Source organism: Peromyscus californicus, unplaced genomic scaffold, assembly GCF_007827085.1.
Source record: "Peromyscus californicus insignis strain IS unplaced genomic scaffold, ASM782708v3 Scaffold_3__1_contigs__length_106647218, whole genome shotgun sequence".
In the NCBI taxonomy this organism is placed as follows: domain Eukaryota; kingdom Metazoa; phylum Chordata; class Mammalia; order Rodentia; family Cricetidae; genus Peromyscus; species Peromyscus californicus.
Genome location: NW_026294551.1, coordinates 45,956,005 through 45,973,769, shown reverse-complemented (window position 1 = coordinate 45,973,769; position 17,765 = coordinate 45,956,005). Strand labels below are relative to the sequence as shown.

Genomic DNA, 17,765 nt, shown 5'->3' with positions numbered 1-17,765 from the left:
GAGAAACCCTGTCTCCGAAAACCAAAAAAGACATGCAAATAGATGGTTAACAGGCATATGAAAAAGCATGCTCAGTACCACAAACAGCAAGAACGTGCAAGCTGAAGCCACAAGGTACTGCCTCAATCCAGCTGAAATAGCTACTATAAAAAGACAAGGACTACAAGGATGGAGGAAACAGAGTCCTGCCAGGGAGTCATTTGGGGAAACAGGGTGGAGGTTTCAGAATGAATCAGAAACAGAACTACAATGTAACCCAGTAATCCTACTATTGGGTATTCAGCCACAGAGAAGGGAACTAGCATGTTAAAACACTACCAAAGTGTGGTCAAACAGATTAGTCATTGAACCCAAATTTCCCTGGTAAGCAGCACTTTCAATAAAATTTCTGTTTGTCTTTTGAGACAGTCTCACTACTGCAGCCCTAGTAAGCCTGGATCTTGCCATGTAGACCAGGCTGGCCTTGAACTCACATAGATTCGCCTGCCTCTGCCTCCTGAGTGCTGGGATTAAAGGCATGCATCACTATATCCTGCCAGTTTATCAATTTAAAACATTTATAGGAATAAGATATACTTCCAGTGTATTTTATGTCTATCTTTCTAATTAGTGCAAATGAAATGGATTTTTATCTTCCTTCCACAAACCAGAGAAAGCGAAAACAAACTCATTAAATGAAAAAATGGATTCTATATACCATGATATATAACTACTGTCAATACTTAATCATTAGCCTTAGAAAATAAAGAAGTTCAAAATAATGTTCACAAAGCAGTCAATACTTAATCATTAGCCTTAGAAAATAAAGAAGTTCAAAATAATGTTCACAAAGCAGCTCAGTGACCTGAGTTCTACATATGTCAAATTCCCCTGCTTCAATATCCCTACCATTTAATAGTCCCCACCTCACAGTATACATATGACTGGCTCAAAGGGGGAAAAAGACCAAAGATAAATATGCTCAAACGACAAAATATACTCATAAATTGATTAATTAAAACATTAGCACACGAACAATTCTAATTCTGCCTAAGACCAGTTCACAGTAAATCTAAAGAGAAAACTCATAAAAGGCATCTTTTTGAACCACAGATTACCACTCATTTTAAACTTAGGAAGACAAAAATTACATTCTCTACACTTTTAAAGATTTTATAAGCAAGATCATATATAAACATTTGAACCATCCTAAAAGTGAACAAAACAAAACACAACCCATAGAGATACTTAAAAGTGTATTTTCTGCCAAAAATCTCAAGAAGTCTATGAAACCTTGCAAATGTTTTTTGTTAGTTTGTTTTTGGTTTTTTTGAGACAGGGTTTCTCTGTGTAGCTTTGGAGCCTGTCCTGGAACTTGAACAGAGATCTGTCTGGCTCTGCCTCCTGAGTGCTGAGATTAAAGGTGTGTGCCACCACTGCCCAGCCTTGCAACAACACTTAGCACCTAAGTAAGTGGGTTTCTATTTACAGTTTCAAATAAAAAAATCAGCACCTATTCTATAGGTGCCCACCACACAATTCTAAGGGTTAAAGATATAAGATGGAGTCAAGTATGGGCATTGTAAATAAACTGCCATTTGATTTCTTAGTCTTTGTACTCCTCATTTACTCTATGAGAATAAAAATGATTCAACCATCCCAACGTTTACTACATTGAACTGAGCTGAGAGCTGGCCAAAGGGGAGACTTTTTGGTCACTATAGCCGGACTGCCTCCTGGGCCGTGGTGATTCACGGGAAAAGCAGCTCTGCAAATGCTGCTGGCATCTTTTACCAAGAGGCTGTGTAACTGTCTGAAAGACTACGGATACCAGGCCACTATTTATATTAATTTTTCCAGTCATAATCTTTAGCTGAACCAGTTTTCATTTTTATAGAAATTAACCTGTCATCCTGTACTTAATAAAGTATGGGGGAGGGGCATCTATTGCCTTTTTTTTTTTTGAAATGAGAGTTCACCTACCCACTGTCCAAAATAGCTCTTAGCTAAAGAAAAACAGTTCAAAAACTAATACTTCTTTTTAAATGGCTCATAGCTATGGTCTGTTGTGTTGGAGACTCAGAAGAGGAGAACTTCCTGTTCTTGTTTTTTTTTTTTTTAGGTTTTTCGAGACAGGGTTTCTCTGTGTAGCTTTGCGCCTTTCCTGGAACTCACTTTGTAGCCCAGGCTGGCCTCGAACTCGCAGAGATCCGCCTGCCTCTGCCTCCCGAGTGCTGGTATTAAAGGCGTGCGCCACCACCGCCCGGCCCTGTTCTTGTTTTTGTTTGTTTCGAGACAGGGTCTCACTGTGTAGCTCTGACTGTCCTGGAACTATGTAGACCAGGCTAACCTCGAACTCACGAGATCCACCTGCTTCTGCCTCTCAAGGGCTAGGATTAAAGTTGTGCACCACCACCGCCTGGCTTCCCCTGTCCTTCTTTTAACTTAGCAACAGACCATTTACTCATGGTCCTGTAACTCAGCAACCTCTGTTATGGGCTTAATTTACTCATATTTATACTTGTTAAAAATGCAAAACCTGCTTAAGAGTTGTGAAGAGTGTTGAGATTTTTATTATGAACTCAGACTAAAGATAAAGCTAACTGTGCTTACCTATAGAACACCAAAATAGGAAGAAATTTCAGCTTACTATCTTATTGGGACTTAAAATAGTCCATGTTTAGGCTTTTGAGTGCAGGAGGAGGTCAAGCATACACATTTACTTTTATTAAATACTGTGATATTTGTGGAGAATTAAGATTTCAACTTAATTTTTAAAATGGCTTTATTATTTTAACACTTTTAAACCATCACTTGAGGATCTTGCTGTACAGAAGACACTATCCTGGGCACTACTGCCAGTAAACAGACGCCTAATAAAACATCTCTGCTCAAACAGATGTTTATATCATGAAAATGAATATATATAATGTTGAGTCAATCCCAAGTTAAAATTTCAGAAATTATTCAATTAAAATTCAGAAACTGTTCACCTTTAGTCCCAGCCCCAGCACTGGAAAGGCCGAAGTGGGCAGATCTCTGTGTGTTCAAAGCCAGCATGTTCTATATAGTGAGTTTTAGTGCAGACAGAACTATACAGGGAAACTCTGTCTCAAAAAATATGTATTTTCCCCCAGAATATATTAGGAGTGCTTTGATAAAACTAAGGTCATTTCTTACTGAGCAACCAAGAATAGAAATAACTGGTCACCTAGCTTTCTCGGAGAGGCATTTTGAATGAGCTATTTTGTGCACAGCTCCACTTCTTGTGTTCACTCTGTAGTACATATACGTGACTTTGACCTACTTCTGGCTACACACTCTGGATTCACCTATTTTTGGTTACCTGCTTTCTGTTCTTAATAATCAGTCTTACACTGTAATATGTCTTCATTCTAGACATAATTTAACTTACTTACAATGTTTAGACTCAGCTGCTGTACTATAATTTACCTTTTATTTGTAGGTTACACTTCTGATTTTGCATCCTATCAACTTGCCTTTACATGCTCTAGCTCTGGCTTCTGTTTCTGAATTATGTCTTTAATTCTGTTCTTCCGAAGAATCGAGGCTTCCTTGTAACCAATTTTCCTCAGCACTGGTCTGTTAGTTTTATCATTGGTTTAAACCATCTCCTTCACTTGAATTGTGATAACCAACACTCACCCACCTTATTTTAAAATAGTCATCATATAATTTTTATCTACTTTATTGCTTTGCCCCACCTTTTTAAATTTTAATTCTTAGATAGATCCTCCCTGTGGGGCCCAGGCTAGCCTCAAATTCATATTATTCCATTATTCCTGCTAATGCTGAAATTACAGGCATGTGCTACCATGCTTAGCATAGTCTGTCACATTATAAAAAACAGGGCAAGGGAAATGACTCAGTGGTTAGAGCGTCAGAATCGGAGTTCAGAATCCAAATGCATGCTGGGTGGCTGGGTGGCCCACCTATAATCCCAGCCTCAGGAGGCAGAGGCAGGGGATCCCCAGAGGGAACTGGCTGAATGAATAAGGTATAAAAGGTAACTAGGATGATTCTCGATATCCACGTCTGGCTTCTACACTCACACGTGTGTACCCACACACACATGTGCCCAAACCCAAGCAAACAAACAAGCATACACATGTTTATGCCACATAAACAAAGAAAAAACAGACAAAAACCAACCAAACAAAAACAACCTGCACAGTTAGCATAGAGATGGAGGTGAAGCACAGGACTGCCATCTTCCTGTGAGGCTGCCTTGTTCAGCCCGACTGCTCTGAGGTAGAGGTGACTATTACCATACAAACCTCTCCACAAGTATTACTGGAACTTGTTCACCAAGGAACCAGCTAAAACACACACTCAAAAGGATGCTGTGTTCTTATAAGAAAGAAAGCAAGACTGAGTAAGAATCACTAGAGAATAAAACAACAATATAGAAGGATGAACAAATCAAAAGCTGGTCTTTTACTAAGAAAATGTATGAGATACAAATGATGACTGATGAAAGAGTTAAAAAATACTATCATGAATAGTTTTGTTAACAAATCTGAAAATCTAAGAAGTATAAAGAACTCAGACTAAAAAAGAAGAAAAAGCCGGGCGGTGGTGGCGCACGCCTTTAATCCCAGCACTCGGGAGGCAGAGCCAGGCGGATCTCTGTGAGTTCGAGGCCAGCCTGGGCTACCGAGTGAGTCCCAGGAAAGGCGCAAAGTTACACAGAGAAACCCTGTCTCGAAAAACCAAAAAAAAAAAAAAAAAAAAGAAGAAAAAAACTATTCTTTCCTACAGCCCTAAACCCTGACAGTTTTTTAAAAAATAATTTATTTTATTTTATTTTATGTGCATTGGTGTGAAGGTGTCAGATCCCCTGGAAATGGAGTTACAGACAGTTGTAAGCTGCCATGTGGGTGCTGGGAATTGAACCTGGGTTCTCTCGAAGAGCAGCCAGTGCTCTTAACTGCTGAGCCATTTCTCCAGCCCTATACCCTGACAGTTTTATAGATTTCTATTACATTTTCAAGGGTCAAACAATCCCCATTTTGTCTGTGTGCATGTACACAGTGTATGTACACATATATGTGGGTGTGTATGGAGGCCAGGCACTCACTTCAGGTGTCGTCCTCTGTCACTCTCCACCTTGGTTTCTGAGATGGGGCTCTCTGAAGCTGGCACCCACTGATAAGCTACACTAGCTGATTAGCAAGCTCCAGAACCTGCTCATATCCAGTTCCCGCTCAGGCTACAGACATGGGCTTCCACGTGGGTGCTGGGGATCCAGTTTATGTCCTATGCTTGCGGCAGGCCCTTTACCGACTGAGCTATGTCCCCAGCCCTCTCTATTTTTCTTAGATTTATTTATCGTATGTTTATGGGTGTCTGAATGAATGAATGTCTGTGTACCAAGTGTGTGCTTGGTGCCCTAATCTCCTGGAACTGAAATTACAGACAGTTGTGAGCTACTGTGTGGGTGCGGGGCTCTGAACCCCAATCCTGTTAAGAACAGCCAGTGCTCTAAACCACCGAGCCTCTTTCTAGCCCAGACATACTTACTAGAAAGCAAGGGGCAGGAGGACACCTAGCTTTTTGTCAGACTAATTTTTTTTTTTAACTAAAAATAGGAGTAAGAACAGATAACTAACTACTTTGCATTTTCTTACAGTCAACATCTATATGCCATCATTTTATCCCAGGACCAATAGCATTAACTATATTTTCTTACTTTTCTGTATATCTGATGTTCCAGGAAGATTGCTCCTCTCAAGGCTAACTAATTCTTAAAGGATGGCCCATGAGCACATATCAACTACCAATCACAACCCAAACTCTGAACCACCTCCTTCAGCAGGCTCTTACATTCCAGGAAGCATAACAGGCTGTGGCCAGATGAGGTAGGGCAACTGCCCAGAGCCCACTCTGTCCAAATTTGTCAACTGTAACTATGTGCACCACTTAGTCTTGCATTTTTTTTTTTTTTTTGGTTTTTCGAGACAGGGTTTCTCTGTGTAGCTTTGCGCCTTTCCTGGGACTCACTTGGTAGCCCAGGCTGGCCTCGAACTCACAGAGATCCACCTGGCTCTGCCTCCCGAGTGCTGGGATTAAAGGCGTGCGCCACCACCGCCCGGCGCATTTTTCATGTAAAGCACAATTAAAAACTCTGGACCATTCCTGGACAGTGGTGGTGCACGCCTTTAATCCCAGCACTCAGGAGGCAGAAGCAGGCCGATCTCTATGAGATCAAGGCCAACCTGGTCTATAGAGACAGTTCCAGAAGAGCAGAGGTTACACAGAGAAACCCTGACTCAAAAAACACGACTCTGGACCACACTTTCTCCTAGCTCTTTCTGCCTCTAGATCAAAACTGGTGTTTCAGCCAGATGCAGGAAGGGAATCACTGGTTTCTAGGTCAGCCTGGACTACCTAAAGCAGGTTTTCAATGGTCGTATATCAGATATTTGCATTATAATTCATAACAGTAGAACAATTACATTTATGAAGTAGCAATGAAAATAATTTTATGGTTGGGGGTTATCACAACATGAGGCACTATATTAAAGGGTCACAGCATTAGGAAAGTTGAGGACCACTGACCTAAAGAGACCCTGTCTCAAAAATATACAACCCAATCTTGGCACTCCCACATATGGTTCTACATGGAATAGTGTGTCTACCTCTCTCAGTAATATAACTAATAATCATCTTTCAATAGTATCAACTTCATGTCACCAGTGTCCTCCATAAATTAAAACCTACAGGCACATTTGGAAACTATAATCTCTATATATGTATCTAAATTAATTCTATTCATATATTAAAAATAATCCATTGGGGGCAGGAGAGAGGGCTCAGATTGTTATGAGTGCATACTGGTGTTACAGATGACTCCAGTTCAGTCCCTAGAACCCACATTGGGCAACTCAAAACTGCCTGCAACTCCAGCTTCAGAGGATTTTATACCCTCTTCTGAACTATATAGTTCAGAAGCACTTATACTCATGTGCATATACCCCCATGTGTCCACATACACAGACACATAGTTAAAAATAAATTTTTTTTTTGAAAATTAAGTCTTATTCAAAAAGGACTAGATCAGAAATGAGTGGTTTGATATTTGGATATGTAAAAAAAAAATCACATGAACAGAAGAAAATAGCATCATTCTTATTTCAATAGGCTTCATAAATGCATTTGATATCTATTAATTTATAAAATATAATGTGTAGGGATAGTAAGATACTTCAATGGGTTAAGGCACTTGCTACCAAGCTTGGCAATCTGAGTTTGATCCCTGGGGCCCACAATGTAGGAGAAGACTGACTCCTAACGTTTTCTCTGACCTCCACACCCATGGCATTGCATGTACCTACACACATAACACAAAATAAATATATCAATAATCAATCAATGAAAGGGTATGGAGAAATGGCTCAGCAATTAAGCTCACTTGCTGATCTTCCATAAGACTTAGGTTTAGTTTCTAGAGTCCACACAGTGGTTCACAACCTCCTTTACCTCTATTAGCAGGGGATCTGATACTCTCTTCTGGCCTCTACAGGTACCAGGCACACACGCAATACACATACACATTCATATATACAAAATAAAAATAAAAATCTTTAAAAATTTTTGTCATGGGCTGGAGAGGTGGCTCAGCAGTTAAGATCACAGAGGATCTGGATTCAATTCTCAGCATCTACATAGTGGCTCACAACTCTTCAGTCTCAGGGGATCCAATGCCTTCTTCTGGCCCCTGAAAGTACTATATGCACACGGTACACAGACATACATGCAGGTAGGACACTTATACACATATAAAAGGTTAAAAAAAAAAAGTCAGTAAACTGTAAATAGAAGAAAACGCCTTTAATTTGATAAAGTTTATGTACTAAAAGACAAAAATAAATGTCAAACAATGAGAAAACATTAGAAGCTCCTACACCTGGATATATATCCCCAAAGAAACTTGTACATGTTATACTGGGAAATGCACATGATTTTTTCCCCCCTCAAAGCACCACTGTAATAGCAGGAAATTCAAGGTAATTTAAGTTTTTACTCTCAAATGGGTAAAATAGTCAATATGTATGTTTTAGTTAGATATGGTCTTAACTAAAAATAATGAGATCTATAATTCAAACTCTCAAATACCACAAGGGTGTTTGGGATATGACTAAGTGGTAGAAGACTTGCCTAACATGCATGAGGTCCTGGGTTTAATCTCCAATACAACAAATGAAATAAATGTAAAGACTACCAGTTGGACATGGTGGCACATGCCTTTAATGCCAGCACTAGGGTGGCAGAGGCAGGGGGATCTCTGAGTTCCAGGGCTACACAGAGAAATCCTGTCTTAAAAAATACAAAAAAAAAAAAAATAAATAAACAAAAACAAAAACAAATAAAACCCAAATTACCTAGACAAAAATAGAAATAACAAATTATCTATCAATCAGAGCATGGTATGTTTAAAGAAGAAAGCAAGAGAGGATAAGGGATGTGGTAGATAGGGAACTAACAGATAACTCAGGACAAGAGTCACGTGCAGGCTAATGACTTAGTGTGCCTTGAAATGACAGTTGTTAGTAACTACTCAGAAGTCTGCTGTTTGTGTAATGGCTCTTGCCTTGTTGAAGCAATATAGTTCCAGAAACCAGACAGACGTCTCTACATATTGCATGTGCTGATGTCATGAGGATGCAGACCTGAACTTACTACTTTACCTGCTTTGTATGATAATATCTCTGAGATAAAAAGCATTGGCAAAATGTGAGTAGCATAAAAGGAATGTATAAGGTCAGTTTTGGATTGTTCATAATAAAAACAGTACAGTTCTCTAACACATATAGTGTAAGATCCCGATTAAAGGAAAAAAAAAAAAACAACATATTTTCTATATCTCATGTTTATATCAACCAAAATTAGTAACAGAAAAATAAGTATTTATAAGTTGAATGAATGGTATCTCTCTCCACTTTAACTTACCAATAAAATAAATAAAAATTCTGTATGTTTTTTCAGTTAGAAACACAAACTTATTTTCAAAAGCATCAATATAAACCATGTTTGCAACAGTTAGCACACTCAGAAGAAGAGTCAAAGGTCTTATTATCCTTCCTATGCGAGCCCAATTTTAATGAAATACACTTGGCAATGTATTTCTCTTTTTAAAGACAAGAAATAGCTTAGGACCCCATAGATAATAGCAATGACCAAGTCAGGTGTGCAGGGTGCCCAGGACAGACTTTATTAGAGTTCTCTTATAAATACACAGTCTCTTGACACTAAAGATGTAGTTCTTGCAGATAAAGCCGGGAGGCAGGAAATGAATCTCCTCCCAAATGCTGCTTCTTATCTTTAAAGTAACCTTAAATTATTACTAAACTAATAAAGTAATTTTGTTTCAGAAAGTGATTTGATCTATTTTATTTTGAGCTTCTGATAAGTCCAAGAGTGAGATGTGGGATTATTAGTTTCTGTCTGACTATAAACACTGAGACATGTCATAAAAATAAAGGAAAAGCTCTTTAAAAATGATTTTTATGGTACAGTTGAAGTAAGCGGTATCAAAGCCTGTCAGTATAGTATATGAAGATGCATACAGTTTTGGACAGTAAAAAAACTAATTTTGTTATTTTACTCTGCAAATTTAGAGGTAAAAATTTTACTGGCTTCTAATTAAAAATTGTCAGTTAAGCCGGGCGCTGTTGGCGCACGCCTTTAATCCCAGCACTCGGGAGGCAGAGCCAGGCGGATCTCTGTGAGTTCGAGGCCAGCCTGGACTACCAAGTGAGTTCCAGGAAAGGCGCAAAGCTACACAGAGAAACCCTGTCTCGAAAAACCAAAAAAAAAAAAAAAAATTGTCAGTTAAATAGGATAAGCAAGAAAGAGACAATTACCTAATAAAACAGTAATAATTTCAAAAAGTAACTATGAATGTTAGTGACTTATTTGTGAAAATTTTTTAACATAATGCTTTCTGGCTAATAGCTACAGCCCAAACTGGAAATTAAAACTGCATTAAACGGCCACAAAAAAGACAGGCTACTAAATATTACCATCAAACACAAAGTGGGCTGGAGCCAGCCCAGGAAACATCCAAACATCTAGTGATTAATGATGGTGATGACTGCATACAGAGAAGGTCCTTCTGTATAACACACACAACTTACTGCACTTCTACCACGTGTCAGCCACCAAGCTGGGCACTCAAGATAAACTATTTTTATCTTTAAAACACTTTAAATAGATGATATCACAGGGTCAGGCTTTGGAGACAGGTTTTGTAGTGTATCCCAGGCTTCCCCTACCTTGGCCTCTGTAGTGCTGGATTACAGCTGTGCACCATGGTGGAAACAGACTAAGAGAAATGAAACAATCACCTACAATACCAAAGCTAGAAAAGCCAAGTTCAAACTCTGCTACAAACTGTAAATTAATATGCCCTGATCCCTAGAAATGACACAAGAAATCCACACTCATGCTGGAAAGTAAGGGTTACCCTCCATACCTGAAATGCAAAGACAGAAGGCAAGGAAGGAATCAAACTACCCACAGTGACTGTGTACAAAAAAAGGTGGGAGTGGCTCTGAGGGCTGGTATTTGGAAGCAAGAAACATGAATAGCAGAAGACAAATTAATCGGGGGTTTCACATTAAAAGCAGCAATGGAGGTGTGGACTTTTACATATTGCCTTCTTTGGGAAAGGCAAGTAACAGACTTCATTTCTGCTCTTAGTTGGAAATAATACAGGAGCACAGACTGACCAGATGCTTGGCTTGGGGACACAGGAGGAACTGGAATTCTGTCTAGTTTGCAGCATGCATGCCACTGCCCCAGACAAATGGCTAACTCAATAGCAGAACACCAAAATATATCTAACATGAATTTGAGAAGGACTGAATAAGATGGAGGTAAGAAATACTTCAAGTAAAAGAAAAAAAAAACAGTCTTCAAGAGCAAGAAGTTCAAACTGCTAAAGTAAAAAGGTCACCAAGTGCTGGGCCTAGACACCTTAGGGCATCGGTTCTCAACATGTGAATGGAGAAAGAACTCTTTGATGGTTCAACAACCCTTTCACAGGGGCCACCTAAGACCATTGGAAAACACAGAGATTTACATTATGATTCATAATAGTATCAAAATTACAGTTATGAAGTAGCAATGAAAAGAATTTTATGACTGGGGAATCACCACAGCATTAGGAAGGCTGAGAACCACTGCTCCAACAGAATGCAATTCCTCTCCAGGCCTTTTTACACTCCTTAAATTGTTGGGAAAGATCTTTTTCCTATATAGACAGGTTTACCATGTTAGGAACTAAAACCTCCAAGGTGACAAGATGACTCAGTGGGTAAAGGTGCTCACTGCCAAGTCTGGAAACTGAATTCAATTCCCAGAATCCAGGTAAAGAGCACCAAACTCCTGAGAGCTGTCCTCTGATCTCACGAGCACCCCAGCACACATGCACACACTAAATAAAATTTAAAATTGTTTAAATATATTTCAAAGAAATTAAAATTAATAAGGGCTAGGTCTGGTTGTATAACTTTAATCCCTGCACTCAAAAGGAAGAGGCAGGAGGACTGCATGTTCCTCAAGATTCTGTAACCCCTCCAAAAGACTATTATTTAAAAGAAAGAAAGAAGTCAGGTGTGATAACAAAGTACCCAGGAGGTAGAGGCTGGATAATCAATCATTCTTGGCTACACAGTTAGTGCAAGGCCAACCTGAACTATACATGAAAAACAAAAACAGTGGGGGCTAGAGAGATGGCTTAATGGTTAAGAGCACTGAGTACTCTTCCAGAGAATCCAGGTTCAATTTCCAGCACCCACATGGTGGCTTAAAACCATCTATAACTTTAATACCAGGGGATCAGTACACAGACATACGTGCACATAAAATAAAATATATATTTTTAAAATTTATTTATTGGTTTTTCGAGACAGGGTTTCTCCGTGTAGTTTTGGTACCTGTCCTGGATCTCCCTCTGCAGACCAGGCTGGCCTCGAACTCACAGAGATCCACCTGGGTCTGCCTCCCAAGCACTGGGATTAAAGGCATACACTACTGCCACTCAGATTTATTTATTTATTCTGTATATAGTGTTGTGCCTGCATGCATACCTGCAGGCCAGAAGTGGGTACCAGATCTTATTATAGGTGCTTGTGAGCCACCATGTGGTAGTTGGGAATTGAACTCAGGACCTGGGGAAGAACAGCTTAACTGCTGAGCCATCTCTCCAGGCCCTAATAAATTTTAAAAATTGTAAAAGATGCATTTTATGTTACATTTTGCAATTTAAAAACAGTTGTACATATATACCAAGACCAAGTGGGGTTTATGTTACTATTTAAAGAGTGGTCTCACTTTAGGAAAATTTATCAATGTAATCCATAACAGTAACAGATTCGTGTGTGTGTGTGTGTGTGTGTGTGTGTGTGTGTGTGTGTGTGTGTGTGTGTGTGATTTCTACTTTTAAGTGAAAATAGAAACAAAGTTCCAATACACTCCAGTGGATCTTGAAGGCCATATAAATATACAACTGAGGCATAACATCAGTAAAGACTCCCCCAGAGAGTCCTAAGGTCCTAAGGATTTTGCAACTGCCCTTGAAGCTATACAAGAGTAAAGACTAGGGCAGAGCTGTTAACTGTAGGCCTTAGGTAATGCAGGCATGATACAACATGAACATAACCCACTTTGTCATAAAGTCTGGGACAGTTAACTCGTTCCAAATGTTTAAGTAAATCTCTTATCAAATCATTAGTTGTCAACTAATTTAACTGACTTCAATGGCAACACAAAAAAGATAAATCTTATAGAATTAGTTCAGAAAAGTTACTATACAAAATGGCTAGGGATGTAGCTCAGGAGTAGTATATGCTTTGCACATGCAAGGCCCTGGGTCTAATTATCAGCAACACTAAAAATGTGTAATAATAATTAAACATTTTTAAAAAGCATGGGGCTGGGGAGAGATGGCTTAGTGGTTAAGAGCATGGGCTGCTCTTCCAGAGGACCTGGTTCAGTTCTCAGCACCCACGTGGCAGCTCATACCTAACTCCAGTTTCAGGGGATCTGATACCCTCACACAGACATACATGCTGGGAAAACACCAATGCACATGAAATAAAAATAAGTAAAATTTAAAAAAAAGCAAACAAATTGAGACTCGTTGCAGCTACATTATATGACTTTAATCTCCAGTTTTCAGGCAAAAACAAAGGACACATGTAATGAACAAGATATGCCTGAAGACCTGAAAGAATCCATTTCTAAAGAACTAAAGTATGAGCATAGTGTCTCATCAGACAGACCAAAGTATCTCCAAAATCAGACATAGAAATGACTAGAAGGAAGGAGGTAGGGAGGGCAGCAGAGATGAAAGGAAGGAAGGAGAAAAAGGGAGGGACAGCGGAAACTCTGGAGTTGAAAATACAAACACTACATTGTGTACTAATTTCAGAAGGGAAAAACAATTAAAAAATTTGCCCAACATGAGTCAATTTGGTCAAAAGCACACAGATACAAACAAGACTCACAAAGTAATTTTATTTATCTATAAAACTTAAGATTAATAGCACTTGCTTCCTAGGAAAAGGAATTCCTAGTTCATCAATCTTCATATTTGCCCTCTCAGCCACTTCGTGTAGCTAGGATTCTCTTGTCATCTTGCCCTTTTAAAAATTCTCACTTGGTGTAGGGCATCCTGTTCGCACTTGGTGTAGGGCATCCTATTCTCTCTTGGTGTAGGGCATCCTGTTCTCACTTGGTGTAGGGCATCCTGTTCTCACTTGGTGTAGGGCATCCTATTCGCACTTGGTGCAGGGCATCCTGTTCTCACTTGGTGTAGGGCATCCTGTTCTCACTTGGTGCAGGGCATCCTGTTCTCACTTGGTGTAGGGCATCCTATTCTCACTTGGTGTAGGGCATCCTGTTCTCACTTGGTGTAGGGCATCCTATTCTCACTTGGTGCAGGGCATCCTGTTCTCACTTGGTGTAGGGCATCCTGTTCTCTCTTGGTGTAGGGCATCCTATTCTCTCTTGGTGTAGGGCATCCTGTTCTCTCTTGGTGTAGGGCATCCTGTTCTCTCTTGGTGTAGGGCATCCTGTTCTCACTTGGTGTAGGGCATCCTATTCGCACTTGGTGTAGGGCATCCTATTCGCACTTGGTGCAGGGCATCCTGTTCTCACTTGGTGTAGGGCATCCTGTTCTCACTTGGTGTAGGGCATCCTGTTCTCACTTGGTGTAGGGCATCCTATTCTCTCTTGGTGTAGGGCATCCTATTCTCACTTGGTGCAGGGCATCCTGTTCTCACTTGGTGTAGGGCATCCTGTTCTCACTTGGTGTAGGGCATCCTGTTCTCACTTGGTGTAGGGCATCCTATTCTCACTTGGTGTAGGGCATCCTATTCTCACTTGGTGTAGGGCATCCTGTTCTCACTTGGTGTAGGGCATCCTGTTCTCACTTGGTGTAGGGCATCCTATTCTCACTTTTTCTTATGCTTTCTTCTCAATGCTGAACAACAGAGATGATTTTTAACAAAATTTCAGAATTACTTTAAACACCTCACTGTCTATGTTGCTACTTAAATACATCCAGCATCATGTATTTACTAGGGATTTAGTAGTATATAAGAAAATATAACACTATTAGCTGCCATTACAATAATCCAAATTTCCTGGTATTTTCATAAATAACATGCTTTCTCTCTATAAAAGCTGTCATTTATTTGAACTATACAAAACTACACGCAGAGTAATATGAAATTACCTTATTATATGATGAAAAGCCACAGTTACAGTATTAATTTGACTCTATCATAATGCTCAGCTAGATTCAAATTTTTACTTTGTCATATCATTGACTAGCTGAACAGGCTTCAAACCAAAATGAAATTAGTTTTTCGTTAGAAATCAGAAATGCAGGTTTTTGATAATTTACGAATTTTAGAAATCTAGCTTTCATCTCCTGACCAATTGCAGAGCTAAGGAGGTATTCTACCACCACGTCACACTCCCAGTCTCCATCAGCCACTGTTGGACAACATCTCATACAGCCCACCAAGTCACACCCCCAGTCTCCATCAGTCACCGTTAGACAACATCTCACACAGCCCACCAAGTCACACCCCCAGTCTCCATCAGCCACTGTTAGACAACATCTCACACAGCCCACCAAGTCACACCCCCCAGTCTCCATCAGCTCATTGTTAGACAACATCTCACACAGCCCACCAAGTCACACCCCCAGTCTCCATCAGCCACTGTTGGACAACATCTCACACAGCCCACCAAGTCACACCCCCAGTCTCCATCAGCCACTGTTGGACAACATCTCATACAGCCCACCAAGTCACACCCCCAGTCTCCATCAGCCACTGTTGGACAACATCTCATACAGCCCACCAAGTTACGCCCCCAGTCTCCATCAGCTCACTGTTAGACAACATCTCACACAGCCCACCAAGTTACACCCCCAGTCTCCATCAGCTCACTGTTAGACAACATCTCATCCAGCCCAGGCTGGTCTTTAATTCTGTTGCTTAGCCAGGGGTGGCTTTGAACTTCTGCTCCTTCTACCTTCACTTTCCCTAGTGCTGGGATACAGGCTTGTGCCACTATGCTTGGCTACAGATCTTACATCTAGTACAATTAAGTATCTGTAGTCTTAATTATTTGTAAAATCTATTCTTATTTTTCTATTCCTCCTCCAGTTTACACTGGGTTTTAGTGTTTCTCTTAGTTATTCAGCGCTTCACATCTTGGTGAAAATGCTGAACGAATAAAGAACTACACTATGGCTTCTGAGTGATTTTATATGTGAGACACATACACAGAGATCCTCTGGTCCTCATGATTGCAGCTAGCTTTATTTTATTTTTTTTATTTATTTTTTTTTGGTTTTTCGAGACAAGGTTTCTCTGTGTAGCTTTGCGCCTTTCCTGGAACTCACTTGGTAGTCCAGGCTGGCCTCGAACTCACAGAGATCCGCCTGGCTCTGCCTCCCGAGTGCTGGGATTAAAGGTGTGGGCCACCACCGCCCAGCTGCAGCTAGCTTTATTGACGACTGAGACATCTCTTCAGCCCACTAGTGCAATTCTATTGTGTAAACAGTGGCTGGATCTGGCCAACAGCCTATCACTTGCTGCCTCCTTCCTGGTCTGCATGACTTCTCTGTCTCCCTCCCTCCTCCTGCCAGCCCTCTTCTGTTTTTGACATAGCAGACTTTGAACTTGTGATCCTCCTGCCTCAGTTTCCTGAGTACTACAAGCGGTATTACAAGTGGTATCACCATACCTGGCCTGTATGGTTCTTTTCAGAAGTCCCCAAGACAACAAAAAGTCATGTGTCACAACATAATTCATGGCTAATAGAGTAAAACCATATGTTAGAAGACAGATTAAACATGAAACTTCATTTTAGATGTTTATCCATGGTAAGTGCTTGCTTATTTTACTGAGCTCAGTGAATTTTCCTTTCAATCTTACCAATTAAATGCTTATTTCTAAGCAAAAATGTACACGAGATGCAATTTTTTTTCTTTCTTTTTTTTTTTGTTTTTGTTTTTGTTTTTTTTTTTTTGAGACAGGGTTTCTCTGTGTAGCTTTGCGCCTTTCCTGGAACTCGCTTTGTAGACCAGGCTGGCCTCGAACTCACAGAGATTTGCCTGCCTCTGCCTCCCAAGTGCTGGGAATAAAGGCGTGCGCCACCACCGCCCAGCTGAAATCCAGTTTTACAGTGTAATTTAGCTACATACAGCTGAAAATTGTTGTTTTAGGATCAAAACAAAACTTTGAACTAATGTTAAGTTAAACCAGAAAGCTAAAGTTCATTATCTTAGATATATATACACACACATTATCTTAGACACACACACACACACACACACACACACACACACACACACACACACACACACACAGAACTCTGAGGGATGTGGATAAGGATTGCTGAGTCTTGGTGGTTTCTAGTCCAGCTGAGAAAGCCCAAGCCTGAGGCTCAAGCAGAGACCCTGTCTCAAGAAATAAATGGCTAGTGACAGAAGAGGGCATTTGACAGCTTCTGGCCTCCACCCACATGCAGGTATGTGTGATGGGAAAAATCAAAGAATATCTCATAAGGAAGTAGCTTTTGCTCTCAGTTCTGAAGGGCGGCTATGGTATGGACATGTAGAGACGTCTGCAGGAAACTTTGATTCTGAAGAAAAACAGAGGCGTAAGAACTATTATCGTGGTGGAACGCTTCCCAGGGAAACAGAGTTAGATGAAAATGCTAACAGGCATTTGAAGGCCAAAGCATTAAGTTCAATTAGATTCAAGAAGTGAGAACTAATAAAATGATTAGAACTGTGCTCTGCGAACATCAGACGGACTGACAACAGCATTTAAAATGAATATAAAAAGAAAGCAGTTAGGAAACTATTTAAAAAGCTATTAAGCTGGGTGGCGGTGGCGCACTCGGGAGGCAGAGGCAGGCAGATCTCTGTGAGTTCGAAGTCAGCCTGGTCTACAGAGCGAGATCCAGGAAAGGCCCAAAACTATATAGAAAGAAACCCTGACTCGAAAAACCAAAAAAAAAAAAACAAAAAAAAAAACCAAAACACAACAACAAAAAAAAAAACCACAAACCAAAAACCTATTAAAATAATAAAAAAGATAGGCATAAAAGGTTGGTAACCAAAGGACTGGAAGAGAGGATACACTGGGAAAAATCATAATCAACACATTGCTATGATCAAAAAACCCCTCAGATGACTGGACAGAACATCAGAACATGCTTTCTTATTTAGG

At 40.1% G+C, this 17,765-nt stretch overlaps 1 protein-coding gene across 1 annotated transcript in view; it reads right to left on the bottom strand.

The window, feature by feature from the left end:
* The window catches only part of Nsrp1 (nuclear speckle splicing regulatory protein 1), a 37,039-nt gene that overhangs the window by 10,057 nt on the left and 9,217 nt on the right, over positions 1-17,765 (bottom strand).